At 36.2% G+C, this 16,758-nt stretch overlaps 1 protein-coding gene across 1 annotated transcript in view; it reads left to right on the top strand.

Annotated features, from left to right (window-relative positions):
- The window catches only part of Kcnn2 (potassium calcium-activated channel subfamily N member 2), a 422,891-nt gene that overhangs the window by 169,155 nt on the left and 236,978 nt on the right, over nucleotides 1-16,758 (top strand). The gene's annotated exons all lie outside the window — the stretch shown is intronic.

Raw genomic sequence — 16,758 nt, 5'->3', positions numbered from 1 at the left:
GGTGAATCCTCCAGAGCCATGTTCATCACCAGATGACTTAATCACTTTCCTCTTCTTCAGCTTCTGTCTTCTCGTGGAATGCCCTATTTTCTGTTAAAACCTTTTCGTTGGCATCTTGCCACTACAATTATGTCTGTAGAACAATTGAATCCAAGGCTCTTAGCACCTGACTTGACAAAAATCAGTTTAAATCATTTCAAACTATTGAGTTAAAAATACACTTTTATATTTCCAAACTGTCATTTTGACTGGGGTTGATATTTGGAATATATAAAAAGCTGAAACAACTCAATTGCAAAAAGTTGAAAATAAATCCCATTTTAAAAGTGGGCACCGGACTTAAGCAGGCATTCACAAAAGACATACAAATAGCCAACAGGTAAATGAAAAAAAATATCTCACATCATTAATCATCAGGGAAGTAAAAATTAAAACCTATATTAAGCAATATTATGCCATTCTGTTTAGAATGGCTGTTATCAGAAATATAAAAAATGAGGACAGAGAGAAAAGTGAACCCTTACACACTGTTGGTGGGAATGTCGGCATAGCTATTATGAAAAACAGTATGGAGTTTCCTCAAAAAATTAAAAATAGAACTACCATATGATCCAGCAATCCCACTACCAGGCATATAGTCAAAGGAAATGAAATCAGTATGTGGAAGAGACACCTGCACTCCCATGTTTATTACTGCACTCTTCACAATAGTCAAGAAATAGAAACACTGTAAGCATCCACCAGCTGGTGAATGAAGAAAGAAAATGTAGTACATGTACACAGTGGAACACTGTTCAGCCAAGGATGAAATCCTGTCATTTGTGAAACATGGATGGAACTGGATGTCATTATGTGAAATGAAATAAGTCAGTCACAGAAAGACATCTTGTGATCTCATGTGGGATCTCAAAAAGTTGATCTCAGAAATTGAGTATTCTCAATTGTGATTTCAGAGGATGATTAAGAGAGTAGGGAGGAGAGATGGTGAATGGTTGATCAATACACAGAGTTAGATACGACAAATAAGTTCTGATGTTTTGTTGCACTGTAAGGTGATGATAAATAATATTTATGTACTACTATTTATTTAAGAAACAAAGCTAGAAGAAAGGATTTTGAATGTTTTCACCACAAAGAGATTATAAATGTTTCAGAAGATAGATATGTTTAATTTGATTAGAACATGACATATATCTAAACCACATGGTGCCCCATTAATATGTATGCTTTTAATGTGTCAATTAAATATTAAATAAATATGCCCTCTTAATCTTTCAATTTCATTTTTTTAAACTTTTATAATGTACTGTTTGTCCAAAGATAAATAATATAAAATATAGCCATCTCAGTATCATGATACTCCACCTTTTAGGCTCAAGAATCTGTGAGTTAGCCACACTTTTTGTTGTTTTGAGTTGAAACAGAACATGGCATATAGGAATAGAATTAAGACAAGAGGCTCCATTGAATAGAGAATTAATAGTCTAGTCTGAGTTGGAAATAGAACCAGAAGACATCATCAATCCTATTTACAAGTTATTATAATAAATTAAATTCCAAATTAGTGTTGTGAAAATTACAGAAATGAATGGTCCATGTGAAATTGTGCAGTACTTCCTTCTCTCCCTTCCAAATTCTGAAAATAACATTAAAACATGGAAAATAAAGAGTCACTGGTAACCATCAATAATCTCTCAAAATGTGCATATTACCTTCCACTCTGTCCACATGTGCTCCAGCCTTGTGACTTCCTGTCTACAGCAGACTTTTTTATGTATTTGTGAGGACGCATAGGTGTATTCATAATAATGAATATCTCACTATAAAGCAGGCTTAACCAAAAGCTTTTCCAAATCTCCTCAATAGTCATCTTTAGGTCATCACTTTCATTGAATTTTTAAAGAATTCTCATCGAATTATTTTCTGTAGGTTAAAAAGTCTTGTTTTTTAATCTTATGGTGTCAAATAGTTTTATCTTAAAGGTCAGTTTCAATCAGTTGATAATGATGCCCCAAAATACTGTGTTCAAAAAGAATTCTGAGTCTTCATAAGAACTCAGTGGAGAAATCAATCTATGGCTATGTAATAGTGCCAATCATAAAATAGGAATGTGCTTTTCAAGGAAAAAAAAATGCATGCTATTAATTTTTACAGGTAATGTTTTTTACATTCTATTTTGTTTTCTTACTAAATGCAAAAATAAGTTAATCTCTGGCCCTTTAAAACTGATTTTACTGCTTATGGTGAAAAAGTCTGGAGCTAGTCTGCTTTGAAATATTTGTGGGCTACTTTCTTTTTCCTGAAGAGATGTGGATTTTTCCCTTTATTATTTTAATATTTTATTTATTTATTTATTTATTTATGGTGCTGAGGATTGAACCCAGGGCCTCACATGTGGTAGGTGAACACTCTACCGCTGAGCCACAACCCCAGACCCCCCCACTTTATTCTTATAGTTTCAAAATACCAGAGTTTTTTTTTTAATTCTTGTAGTTCTGAATTTTACCAATAAGAGTATTTTAATCAGTCATGATTAAGCACAATGAGACTACAATGAGACTTTAATTTGTGCAAAAATATTGAGTTTGCTTTATCTTTTATTGTTTTGCTACTGATTCTCTCACCTTTAAAAAATTACTTGTTTGCATATTTATTCTCTTCTCCATTCTCTGTATTACTCATCTATTCTTACCTATTTTAATTTCACCCCATTCTTCTTAGTTCTGAGAAGGCTCTCAAATGAAATCTTTCATATATTTCACTGGCTTCTTACATTTGACTTTTCTTGCTTGTTTTAGTCAGCTTTTCATTGCTGTGGCCAAGACCTGAAAGAACTTAGAAGGCGAAAAGTTTATTTTAGCTCATGGTCTCAGAGGTTCAGATCACAGTTATTGGACTCCATAGCTCTGGGCCCGAGGGAAGGGAAGGCGGAACAACATGGCTGAAGGGCATGATGGAGGAAAATTGCTTAGTCCATGGGTGGGGGGGGGGGGGGGGGGGTGAAGGGCCACAGGAAGAGCAACCATTCCAAGGCATGCCCTAGTGACCCACCTCCTCCAGCCAGACACCACCTTCCTACAGTTATTATTCAGTCATTCCACTGAAATGGACTAATTAAGTCCCAGCTCTTATAATCCAATCACTAAACATTAACACCAAACATTAACACAGGAGCTTTTGGGGGAATGCCTTACACCCCAACCACAACATTGCCACAGCCTACAGAGTAAATTTTAACATTCTTTTGGTTTGTTTTGTAGCAATCATTCTTATCTCATTCATTTGACTTCTTTGTCAAGTAGTTATTTATAGCATTTTAACTTTTATTTCATAGCAGCCCAGTCTCTTGACCTTTATTGAGAATGTCAAATAGTTCCTGGAATTTTTCCTCTGAATCCTATTGTAGATTATTTGGAGACATGTCATTTATCTTCTGAATCTTTCCCATACTTGACAATGCTTTCCCTAGGTCCCATCTAATTTTTTTCCTCTGTCATTCTCAATGTAAGCTGAGCAGTGGTCTGATCTCACAGAGTATGATCGACCTTGGTCTTGCTCTTTGTCTATGTGTACAATATGGGAAATTTTCTCCTCAGAAGCACACAGTGAATTGAGAGACAGACATCCACAGTATCCATGTCTAAGATTCTGTTAGAATTTCACATATATTCTGCTTTGCTCAAGTGCCATTTTTCATTGTTCCCTGGGGCCTTGGAATCCCTGTTATATTTGAAATAATGCAGTATATCAAGCAAAACAGATTCAAGATGAATTGGATTATTTCTTTATTCATAGATTTTTTTTTCATCCAATGAGACACTGTTTGAAGAAACACTGCTCCCAAATGGCACTGTGCTGCTTCCTGAAAGGAAAGTGACCACAACACTCGGAGCAACCAAAAGATCTTTATTGCAGCAGAGCAATAAAGAGAAAAGAAAGAAGGAAAGAAGGAGAGAGAGAGAGAGAGAGAGAGAGAAGAGAAGAGAAGAGAAGAGAAGAGAAGAGAAGAGATGAAGAGGGAGAGAGCAAGAGCAAGAGAGAGCGCAAAAAAGATAGAGCAAGAGAGAGAGAGCAAGAGAGAGGGAGCAAGAGAGAGGGGGGCCTGGCAGGAGGGAGTTTTTATAGCCCAAATCTAATGGGGCCTCTGGGTCTGCAAGCTGCCTTGTTGGCCCAAGGGGGGGTTAAGTGTTGAGCCTTGAGCGGGGTTGAATGTTCAGACTTGAGGCAAACAGGTGATAAAGGACCAGATAGAGGGGGGTTTGAGTGCGTGGGCTATATTGCAGCCAACATCTGTTCAGCCTGCCCTGCAGACAACACAGTTCAGCCTGCTCTGCACCCAACACTTCCTTCACATTTGCCAAAGATCTACAGTCTCTCTCTCTCTCTCTCTCTCTCTCTCTCTCTCTCTCTCTGTGTGTGTGTGTGTGTGTGTGTGTGTAAGTGGGAGGGTAGAGGTAGAGGAGTGGGGAGTGAGGAAGAATGACCAAGGACAGCATTCTGCTTACCCTGATAGGGAGCAGGCAGGATAACTGCCCATCTAGTGGGTAGTAGGCCACCCTGGAATGACTTAGGGAGGGAACAAAGGTTGATGAAAGAGAAACCCTTTTTTTCCCACTCTTTTTAGAGGTAGTCTTCATTTTGTGAAGTGAGATCAGGATGTTTCATGAACTAAATCTGAAAAAACGGATTTTTCTCAATCTGTCTCCATTAGCACTCAGCAAATTAAACATTCATGTCTTATTTAACGGGTCATGGGAAAACTAACAATTTCACAGGGAACTTTTCTGTGACCTCAAATAGTCTTTTGAAAGCTTTGTTTTCTCATTCTTACCACCTTAGCACAAAGGAGGGCACCTAGGACAGCATTTCAAGGTCACCCTTCCCTAGCCCCTCCCTGTCTCAAGGAAATTGGGCTTTCTCTTTCATAAACAGATGATTAACCTAACCACCAAGCTGAGCAAAGTAGCACAGTTACTCTCCTGAGCATGTTTATAAAATATGCAAATCCAACTTGTCCTTTGCTTCATTATTACATACATTATTTAATTTCATTATGAAACTGTTGAGGGTGAGAAAGGATAATTAATGCAATTAAGTTTTCATGGTTTAAATATTCCCTAATTTTAGTACATGTTTTAATGGAACTCTAGCACAAAATATGAAGATGAAATTCATTACCTTCATTAAAACAGTTCCAAATAGAACAAAATAATTACTATGAAATCTCAAAATATTACATAAATTAACAATGATTACTTAATAGAAGATATATTCATTGGTAATCTATATGTATGATTCCCAAAAACTAATTCAATTTCTTTTGGAAACTATACATGTAGACTACTAATGTAGATATATTTTATTTTTTGATGTTTCTGGCTGAACAAATTTAGGGAGAGGGATATGAGTAAGGCTAAACTATTTGGTTGGTTTTTTGTTTGTTTTTGGTACTGGGGGTTGAACCTAGGGTACTTTACCATTGAGCCACACCACCAGCCCCCGCCCCTTTTATTGTTTGTTTTGAGACAGAGTCTCACTAAAATTTTTAGGGCTTCAAACTTTCAATCCTCCTTCCTCAGACTCCCAAGTTGCTGGGTATTCCCAGGTATGTGCCAGTAGATAATTCTAGGTGTGCACCAATAGAGCTGGCCTTAATTATTGGTTTTTATTGGGTTTAAATCTTTATCATCACAGGGTAGCTTGCTGGAAACACCACTATGCATCACAACAATCTCTTTTTCCTTGTTATCTATTTGAGATTAAAATTCTGTTAATACTTTCTGGATAAGTATTAAGCATCAAACCCTGTTCTAATATTTTCATTCATTTCCTCATGCTTCAGAGAACTCATGAGGAAACTGAGTATAAAAACTAATTGGATGATTTGCTGAAGATCATCCAGCTGGTCCGTGAAAATATGCTGTGCTAGCTTTTGTGGATTTTACATACTTTAGGGGATGTGAAGTAAGAAATGCGATGCATGTAAAAGCAACATAAATTGAAACTATCCTGGTTCCATTAGAGCCTTCCCTTTGTGTGAGGGTATGTAAGTATACATTTGTGCAAATGCCTGTAATTGTGGCATACATGTTTCTCTTCTCCTAGGGGCACAGTAGTCCAGTCATTATGCTTAAATTGGGCAAGATTTACATTTGTACTCTTTAATTCTTCTAGAATAGTTCATTATTTTTTAAACAGCTACTAATGATATTAGATAACAGCTAGTTTTCACTGCAGTATTTAAATCAAGAGTAGCTAAGTATACATTTGCTGTGCTTGTGGAGGGAGAAGAAAGCCAATTTGTCCTCTTTTTTGTCTTAAAATTCATTTGGGGTTCTTTAATATTACCTTTCCCATTATAACCCAGGTCCAGAATTGAATTAATCATAATCCTAGTTTCAAGTCACATGTTTATTGTTGACTACATCTGTTTCTCTGTCTTCTATTCTTCTATCTGTTCATCTATGTCGAAAATAATAAATACTCATGAACCCAGATCCTAAAGTAAAAACTAAGACCTTGGAACTAATGATTGTCATTTAGCCATATGCTTTTCTTCCAAACCTGCTGCTTCTTTTTATCCATGCCAAATAGCATTCTGAATTATGTGTTTATCATAAATCTGTTTTTTTTCTGTATGTGAAATATATATTCATTGCTTGTACATATATTATGAATACCCATTTATACACATATTATATATATATATATATATATATATATATATAATATGTACTTGTTTTATTTAACTTCAGGAAGGAGGATATTATGCTATGTGTCATCTTTTAGAAATTTTTCATAGGATGTTTTAGTTAGCTTTTGCGTCACTGTGACCAAAATACCTAACAAGAACTTAGGGGAGGAAAACTTTATTTGGAGCTTATGGTCTCAAAGGTCTCAGTTCATAAATGCCTGATTCCATTGCTCTGGGCCCAACATGACACATCATGGGGAAGGTACCCAGTAATGGGAAAGCTGCTCTGCTCATGGTGGGCTCAGGAAGAAGAGAAGGGGAAGGAAGGACCACAGGGAAAACTCACCCTTTCAGAGCATACCCCCAGTGACCCACCTCCTCCAGACATGCCCCACCTGCCTACAGTTACCCCTCACATGGTTCATTCAAACTGGGATGGACTGATTAGATTAGAGCTCTCATTATCTAATCATTTTACGTAACCCAGATATTGCTACATGAACAGAAGCTTTAAAGAGACACCTCCTATCCAAACCAGAATATTCCATTCCTGTCTCCCAAAAGCTCATGTCCATCTCACAGTGAAAAATGCATTAGGTTTATTTCCAAGAGTTCCAGTTTTAACAGTTTCAGCATTGCCCAACAATCCAAGTTCAAAGTCTCCTCTCAGAGTCAAGGCAATCGCTTTGCTTTGAGCCTCTACAAAAATCAAAAGCATTAGTTACATATATCGAATATACAGTGGCAGAGAGTAAACATCCCCATTCCAAAAGGGAGCTATAGGGGCATTGAAAGAAGGGATAGAGCCAAAGCAAGAACTAAATCCAGTGGTAAAACAGGTTTGATAACTCTGCCCTTAACACTGCATACAGCAGGGAGGCCATTTGGATACAAGACATTACTTCCAAAGGGTTTGGGCAGCCCTGCTTTGACTTTGCTGGTTTTAGTGTACAGGGGCTCTCTTACACCTGGGTTTCTCCACAGCCAGCAGCTTTACTTGTACACAGTCCACGTTACTGGCATTTCTTAACTCCTCAGGTCTTCGTTCCAGCTTTGGCTTCACCTTCACAGCTTCATGTATCACCATCTCAGGGGCAGCCCAGGGGGACTCTGACCCTACTACACTTTACCTGGCCTCCCCCAGGTCTTTCTTTAAAATCTCAGTGACCTCAATGACCCCTTAACTTTAACATCCTGTATTCCTGAAGAAACAGCACCATGTGGATGATTCCAAATCTGCCACCAGCTCATATAATAGCTGGGTGCCCTTAAATCAAGGCTGCAATAGCTTCTTAGTGCCCAGGTGACTTAACCTTGTGAAACAACTTTCTAGGCCTCACCTGTGCAAGCAGGGAACCACTTGATCTCTTCTCAAAGAAACTTGCCTTTTTACCCTCTTGAGCCTTTGGTAAGTGTAGTCTTTCAAATCTCTGAAGCCCTCAAGTCATCTTTCTTATTGCATCTGTGCAAAGTACTTAGCATCCCTTTAGGGGCTATAACCTCTTCAACAGGCACAGCTTCCTTGTCCCCAGCTTTATATTCACTTTTTCAAGTTTTAAAAATACTTTAGCTCTGTTTTCTATTCCAGATTTTCACGTAAGCCTGGCTAAAAGTTGCCAGCAATATCCATGCCACTGATTAAAAGCTGTGCTGCCTTGAAATTACCTCTACCCGATTAATTAGTCCATCACTTTTAAATTCAGCCTCATACAAAGTCTCAAGACATGATGGGCTGGGGACATAGCTCAGTGGGTAGAGTGCTTGCCTCACATACACAAGACCATGGGTTTAATTCCTAGCACACACCAGGAGACTTGAAACTAAAGTCTTAAGACATGGAGAAAGTGTAGTCTAGTTCTTTGCCAGAATATAATACAAATGTTCTCTAGTCCAATTTCCAGTGGAGTTCTCATTTCCCTGGGAAACCTCATGGACCTAGTTCACATTCCTATTAGCATTCTGATCTTCAGAGCTCCCTACCAACCAGAAGGCTTCTTAACCAGATGGTCAGTTTACTCACAGCATTGACCCCACTTCTTGGTATCAATTTCTGTTTTATTTAGCTTTTGCAACACTGTGACCAAAATACCTGACAAGAACAACTTAGAGGAGAAGATGTTTATTTTACAGTTTCAGAAGTCTTAGTCCACAGATAGCCATGCCTTTACTCTGGGCCTAAGCTTGGCTGCACGTTTTGGAGCAAGTGCCCAGCATAGGAAAGCTGCTCAACTCATGGTGGGGTCAGGAACCAGAGGAGGAGCAGAGAGACCACAGGGAAAATGCACTCTTCCAGGGTACGTTCCCAGTAACCTACCTCCTCCAGCCATGCCCCACCTGTCTTAGGTTACCAGGCATTCAGTCCATTCAAATGGGACAGGCTGATAAGGTTATATCTCTTATAATCCAATCATTTGCTTTTAAATATTACTGCATTAAGAGGAGCTTCGGGAGGAGACCTCATATCCAAACCTTAACACTGAATTACCTTATTATGATCCTACATATTACTATAGTTTGTTGATTTTAATTTCTAAACCTCCCACAAAAGAATAATATTCACAATAGGTTCTAACTATAGCAAACAGTGCTGCTAAAAATATTCTTGAATGTGAACCCCACTGTACATGTGCAGGTATTTATCTTGGAGATATATTCTTAAGCATTTGGAATGTGTGGTTCACAGAGGTAGGTGATTATTCAGCTCTGGGAAAATTTCCAATATGACTGCAGGACTTTTCATTCACATTTGAATTGTTTTTTAGTTCCTAATATGGCTACAAATATTTTTGATCAATATCCAATCAGTGAGTATTCATTGAGTATCAATAATTGGACAGTGTCTTTGTGTTTTGTCTTAGGAGAAAACCAACAAACCAGGTTCACAACACTTTCTCACAAAAGCCTTAACATCTGGTAGGTTCAAATCTCTATTACACAATGTGGGTGGAGAAAAATCCTCTCTCTCTCTCTCTCTCTCTCTCTCTCTTTCACAGAGACACATACTGTGTGTGAGAGAGATAGAGGGAGGGAGTGTGAGAGAGAGAAGGTCCATTTTTCTGCTCTGCGTGCGTGAGAAAGAACTTAGGCAAGACATGTAAGCTCTTGGAACTTCTGCAAATTGAGGAATTTGGCCTAGATTAATGTCCTTCACACTGTGTCCTATTGAGTCCTCACTCTGTGTACCTACAGTGGAGATTATCTGGTACCTTATAAGAGAAGGGGAGAGGAGATCAGGTAGAGACTAGAGGAAAGCCACCAACACTACTAGTAGGCCAGCTTCACTTTCACGTCTAAGTATTTCCTGATTTCATGTGGTGAAAGCCTTTGTTAATCCCAGTCAGAAGTTGAAACACTGGAACAGGTGCTTTCTCAGGTTCCTTTCTAACATCGTGTGGTTAGGAATTGTATTAACACTAGCTGCTACTAACTGCAATTTATAAAACCCTAAATCTCAGTAGAGTTTCCAACAAAGACTTATTTCTAGCCCACATCTGGCCTGATGTGGGTTGGCAGTGGCTCCCTCCTTTCAAGGTACTCAAGGACTTCAGTTTCATAATGCTATGTTCTCACCCCATGGCCTCTTAGGTAGTAGCAACAAAGGAAGAGATGGGTGGAAGAAGCATTCAGTTTTTAATTGACTTAGCCCAGAAGGGACACTTGAGCTTACAGCCCATTTGTCAAGACAAGCCACATGCCCTCAACTGCAAAGGAGGCTGGGACATATGGGTGAACATATTGAATATTCAGAACACACTGAGTTTCTCCAGCACATCTACCAAGTGCAAGAAACATAATTCAAGTATAAAAGGGCAGAGTGATCAGAGTAAAAGTGAAATATAGTTAAATAGCAAAGACTTAATAAGAAAGATGCCTTGTTATTCTCTTGTAAGTTATCCTTTTCAAAAGATTTAAATATTTTTTTTTGTTAATTTTCTGGAAACTATGCAGTTTTTCCAAAAAACTACAAATTGCCTTATGTTTAAGAAAGAAAAATAAAATATAAAAATTAAATTCTTGGTTTCTGTTGTGCTGAAATTCAGTATTTTTATAAAAATAATTTCTAGAGTTCTACTATTGGCAGTAGATATAGATATATAGCTTAGAATGTAATTCTGCTAACCCAGGGTTTATCCACCAGAGCCTACTCAAAGACCCTTTTCACATGAAGTATGTGTCTCTTTTTCTAAGTTTGGCTGAGATGAAGAACATTGAGTTCAAACAGTGTTCCTGACAATCTTTAATATGACTTAATTTATCTTTGAACTTACCAATTATGTCTTTACTATCTAGTTACTGTTCTGCAACCCAGCTCTTGGTAGTACAGCATGTTCAATGTGGTTCACTTTCTGAAACAGCAGCAGATTTAATTTTTATGTTGATGATGATGATAGGGAGAGGTTCAAAGATTGCATCAGAAGCAGTTAAGTCATTTTGGGAAGAGGCCACTGCTGAGTTAGTGGGCTCTTTGAGCAATGATTCTGGTGACTCAAAGTCACAGTGAGAACATGAAGGAAAGAATCCCATGCCTGGCGTGGGTGGATTGCTGCAAGGAGAATTGGGAAAAATGGTTCAGCTAGAGAAGCAGAGATACAATTATTGAACTCAGTGATGTAGGAAATGACTGACATTAGGGAACATGTTTCAATGACCAGATTTTTTTTAAAGAAGGGGGGGAGGCTGGGGATGGGGATTGTAAACTAGGGGGAGAGCATGCACTGAAGGCCACCAAAGACTATGAGAAGAAAGAGAAGCTAACTAGTATGTGGAACAGAAATCACAGAGATGGGAGGCTGAGACAGAGGATTGCAGGTTCAAAGCCAGCCTCAGCAACTTGGCAAGGCCCTGAGCAACTTAGTCTTTCCCTAAATAACTTTTTTTAAAGGTTGGGAATGTGGCTCAGTGATTAAGTGCCCCTGGGTGAAATTCCTGGTACAAAAAAAAAGAAAGAAAGAAAGAAAAAAAGAGACCACAGATATGTTTATTGAAAAATTTAGAGAAATATTTTTAAGTGTTAATCTTGGCATGCTTTTTTAAAATCACTTTTGTAAAAGAAAAGACTTATTTCTTGACCTTGTTTTAAAATGGAGTCAGTCTAACTGGGATGAAGCAGATATAAGGACAAAGAAAATGGGGCCTGACCATTTTGATTCTTGCTACCTCTGTTCCTTGAAAGAGCACCTGGGAAGGAATAAAGTGCAGGTGCTTTTCTGTGTCAGACAATTTGGATCCTCCAGTTTGTCCTGCTGCTTGCAGTGGTTACCCACATCCAGGTGCCAAAGCGGTTTTTTTGTAGTGTGAGTTAATGAGGTAACTTTCTAAGCATGTTCCTTTGGGATTTTGTGCTTCTCTCTCATTTATTTTACAAATTTTCTTGAGGAAAAATACTGAGATCTTTATTTGATGTCACCGCTATTAAAGCTTTGAACTATCAACTATGAACACCAAATACCAATAACCAGAAGAATAATTAGAATGTAAAATTCTTAAAGCATTAGACTAAGGTTATTTTATTGCTGAATTTTAACTTGACATTAAAAAGCAATTCCTGTATTATTTAAATTTTCCAAGGAATAGAAAAATAAATTAAAATCTTCCTAATCCATTTTGAGAAACATGTATAACTTTTTCAAACTTTATAGAAATAGTACCCCCTAAGAAAACTAGATTATTTTTACTTATTGATATTGATATAAAATTCAAAATAAAATATAAACCCATTTTATGTGTTAAATGGCTAATCCAATATAACCACGTATGAAAAGAATAATAACCCGGGGTGACAGAACAGAGGAACACAAGCAGAGGTCTATTCTAGCACATTGCATACAAAATGAATTTTACCAAAAATGTTTAAACTGCAGTTGTTTAATTATATTGTTAGATGCCAAATAGGTGCTGATAAAATTCATCTCTCATTTCTCATCAAATCTTACAAAATAAGAATAGAAGGAAATTACTCAAACATGACAAAATTAGTTACATAATTTTCTTCTGTTAATATTGTATTATACAGACCAATATATTTTCAATAAAATAATGATTCAGAGATATCTTATTATCATTGTTTTATTCAAAAGTATTTTAAAGATGTTAACTAATGTAATTAGGCAAAATATTTTTATGAATCCTTCAAAAATCAGCGTAAATAGTTGAAAAGAATAATATAACTATTTGCTCACAATGTAATTATACCTATCATCTCAAGAGGCTCTATTAAAAACTCTTAGGCTAAGTTAGAAATTTAGTAATGTGACTAAATTTAAAACACACATGCACACATATTATATAAATTATCCAAGGAATAGAAAAATAAATAAAAATAAAATAAAATAAAATCACATGTGTGTATGTGTGAATATATATATATATATATATATATATATATATATATATATATATATATATATCTTTGGTGCAAACTATCTAGTTTGCAATATCTAGTTAGTACAATATCTAGTTAGTACAGATTATTTAAGGTAAGATAAATTTATGTGTGTGTCCATATATCTTCTGATTCAAAGTAAAACAAATCATAATACACCTAGGTATAGGAATTTATAAGAAAATACAAGATATTACAAAAGTACTTACATAAAACTCAAGCATGAAGTAAATCCATAGATAAACTCTATTGTCACAAAAATAGCAATCATTCCAAAAAGCATTGCATAGCTTCATATAATTTTACTAAGTATTCCAATGGGTTTCTTTTGGAATAGGTAAAAATTATTTCAAACAATTTATACAATACAGTAAGTGTTTAAGAGTAGCCAAACATCTTGATTAAGATCTGAAAGATGATTGTACTTTAACAAAAGTTAAAATCTGTGCCAAATTAGTATATCAAAACATTGTTCTGCTGGGCATGGTGGTGCATTCCTATAATCCCAGTGACTCTGGAGACTCAGGCAGAGAAATTGCAAGTTTGAGGCCAGCCTGGGCAACTTAGTGAGAAACCATCTCAAAAATAAAAAATAAAGGGTTGAGGGGTGTGTAACTCAGCGGTAGAGCCTTCTTGGTTCAATCCCTTGTACTAAAACAATAATAATATAAAACACTATTCTGTTTATACAAGATCTAAATAAATAGACCGGTGGAACCTAAAATATTCCAACATTGATTCAATTGCATACGGGAGGTTAGTAAAGAACAATTGACTTTTAATTGGATGATTAAAGAATGGTTTATTTAATAGAAGTTGCTATCATGAAGAAGGGAAAAAAAACTAAGGTCCATAGAACTATAACATCCACAGTATATAATGTAATCTATATTGAAAATTTAAGTATAAAAAATAAAAATACCATAAGAAAATTTGTCAGAATACTTATGTAACTTGAAAGTATAAGATCAAGAAAATTGGACATGATCCCCAGAAAACTTAAAGGTGTGTTAGACTATTCTTATAGAGTTTTCTGGAACCTTGAAGTGTTTAAGATTTTATATCTATTTGCAAGCTAACAATTTAGCCTATCCCAATTTCATAGATACAGGCAGCAGATATGACTTCTAGATCAGAGACTTTATTACAGCAGTAGCTGTATCTATAATAGTAGCATTTTCTTGTGCCTGTTTCTTAATTTCCATGTAATGAAGTGGAGAGTGTTCAGTAACATCTTGCAAACACACTGGATATGTAGAGGTACCCTAAGCTTAGAGAAGCCAAATGTTTTGAAATGGACAACAGCATGCCTGCCCTTTACTGTAGAGGAGACACTGTTCTCTCTTCAATCATCCTTAGAAAGAGAATACAGAGCAAAAGCAGTCAGTTCATCTGCTGGGTAGACAAACAGAATGTCAAGAGATTCCTAGTAAACTGCCTCCACCAAGAGCACCAAGTGAAAGGTGAAGTAATAAATTCATGTGAATACTTTTAGCACACATAATAAACAAACCCACAGTTTATTACATGTGTACATATATGTTAAGTGTGAATATTTTTGACCCTGAAATTCTGTGTTGGGAGTGTATCCAACAGACCTAAATCCATTTCACCATAAATATTCATTTACAAGGATATTTATATAAGCATTGTTTGTTGTGACACCAGTTGAGACACAACTTGGATGTCTATCAAAAGAAGAAAGATGACATTCATTCAAATTTTTTTTCCTAAGAAAGACCAGCATTAGAGCTATTTCTGTTCAACTGCAGGGAAAGCCATGTTATGTCACTAAGTGAAAATAAGGAACTTCAGAGTAAATGATAGGAAGAGAAGGAGGAAGGGAAGAAAAGAGGAGAAAAAGAAAGGAAAAAAGGGAGGGAGAAAGGAAGAAAGTAAGGAAAGAAATCTAGCTCTATGTATTTATACATATTTTTGTGAACATGGAGAAAAAGATAGAAAAATATATTACCATTGGATTTCTTAGTAGCAATGCAAGAAAGATTATTAACTTTCTAAAAATATTATTCATCTTTGTATTATTTTTCCCTATTACAAATTATTTAAAAAACAAAAGGGAAAAATTAAATTGGCTATTACTTGACAATAAAAGAGTCTCAACATGACTTGATTGGCACTCATATATTTATATGTTCATTAAACAAATATTGAATATTTTCTCTGTGTTGAAAATGGCTCAGACACTGGGAATACTGTGGTTAAAAAAAGCCTCTGCTCTCATGGAAAGTATATTCTAGTGGGGATGTCAGAAAATACAAAAATAAACATTTGTATTTATAAAAATTATTGGTACATAGTACATTTTATACCAGACAACTCCCTCGAAACAACATCTAAGTTATTTGTATTTGTGACTTAGAAGAAATTTTAAGTTTTGAGTTAAAAAGAAAGAAAAATAAATAAATAAAAACCTATAATTATCTGATCCCAACTCAGCCATATAACTTTATAGGTCACAAATGTATTTACTTCTGTTTCTGTCATTAAAAGTAGGTTTCACTTTGGGTGGGAGTAAATGGGATGAGCAAGCTGCCACCAGTGTACAGTATAGATATAAAAGATTCTTCACCTCTTGTCTCCAACTACTGCAGACCACATGCACTGGATCCCAAAAGGATGGGTTTTCTGAAGGTAACTGTAAAACAGCAAGTTCCAACGATTTTCTGCCCTGAGAGATGCCTGGCGAACACTAACCTCAATAACTGGTCACCTGCTATAAAAGGCTGATAATGCTCCTGAATGATGGGCTTCCTCAAATCCAGAACTGAAAGGCAGCTTACAAATAAGCTTCATTCATTCACTCTAGTTAGAAGTGACTCTGAATTCCAGACAAAAAGAGGAAATTAAAGTGACTACACCATTTCCTCCTTGGAGCAGGAAGTAAACACATGACTGAGAGTAGCATTAGTTGAATTTTTGATCCTATAGTAACAATTTTTTTTTACTTGTTTGTTTAAAAAGAGAAAGAAATAGAAACAGGTTTAAGGCCATCTCCAGACACTAGGCCAACTATCTTCTTGCTGAAGTTTGTGACAGCAGCAGTAGCTTCTTGGCTTTGTATTTGTGCTTTCAATTCATCATGCAATCTGAAGCTTTATGCATTGAGCCTACTATGGAGGTCATGAGTCTCTAAAGTCATGACTATAAGTTCATTTTCATAATGGGTTTGCTTATTATTTAGAATGGTGCTTTTATTTAGGACCTGCTAGTACTTCTGAATTATTCTGTAACTCAGTGATAACTATGCAGGTGAAACCCTATCATAAAATAAAGCAAAAATGTTAACGCTGTCAAATTACTCAGCATAAAAGCCAAGAAATAATGGGTTTATAATGCATTAACTATTTTAAAAGAATTGTCAGTTAAATTGCTCAGGCATTTGCAAACAAATTCATTAGACAAAAGCAGATACTGATAAAATATTTAAATCCTTAAAATAATAAAAGGGGATTAAGGTGTCAAAGTGATGAGAACAAATTTCCTATAGTAAAGGCAGGAAAATTTTCTTCCTTAATCAAAATCCAGAGTGCTGTTGTCACTGTGGTTGCGTCTGGTATGTTGGTGATGGAGGTGAGAATTTGGGTGTTGGCAAGACATGAAATGGCCTGAGTGTTAGCAGGATTATTGATGGATGTGATATCTCTTTAGGCACAGAATAAAA

The sequence above is a fragment of the Marmota monax genome, unplaced genomic scaffold (assembly GCF_021218885.2).
Source record: "Marmota monax isolate L192 unplaced genomic scaffold, Marmota_monax_Labrador192_F-V1.1 WCK01_AAM20220418_F8-fsc00097, whole genome shotgun sequence".
Taxonomy (NCBI): domain Eukaryota; kingdom Metazoa; phylum Chordata; class Mammalia; order Rodentia; family Sciuridae; genus Marmota; species Marmota monax.
The sequence above is the reverse complement of the archived record's forward strand: the minus strand, read 5'-3'. Positions and strand labels throughout refer to the sequence as shown.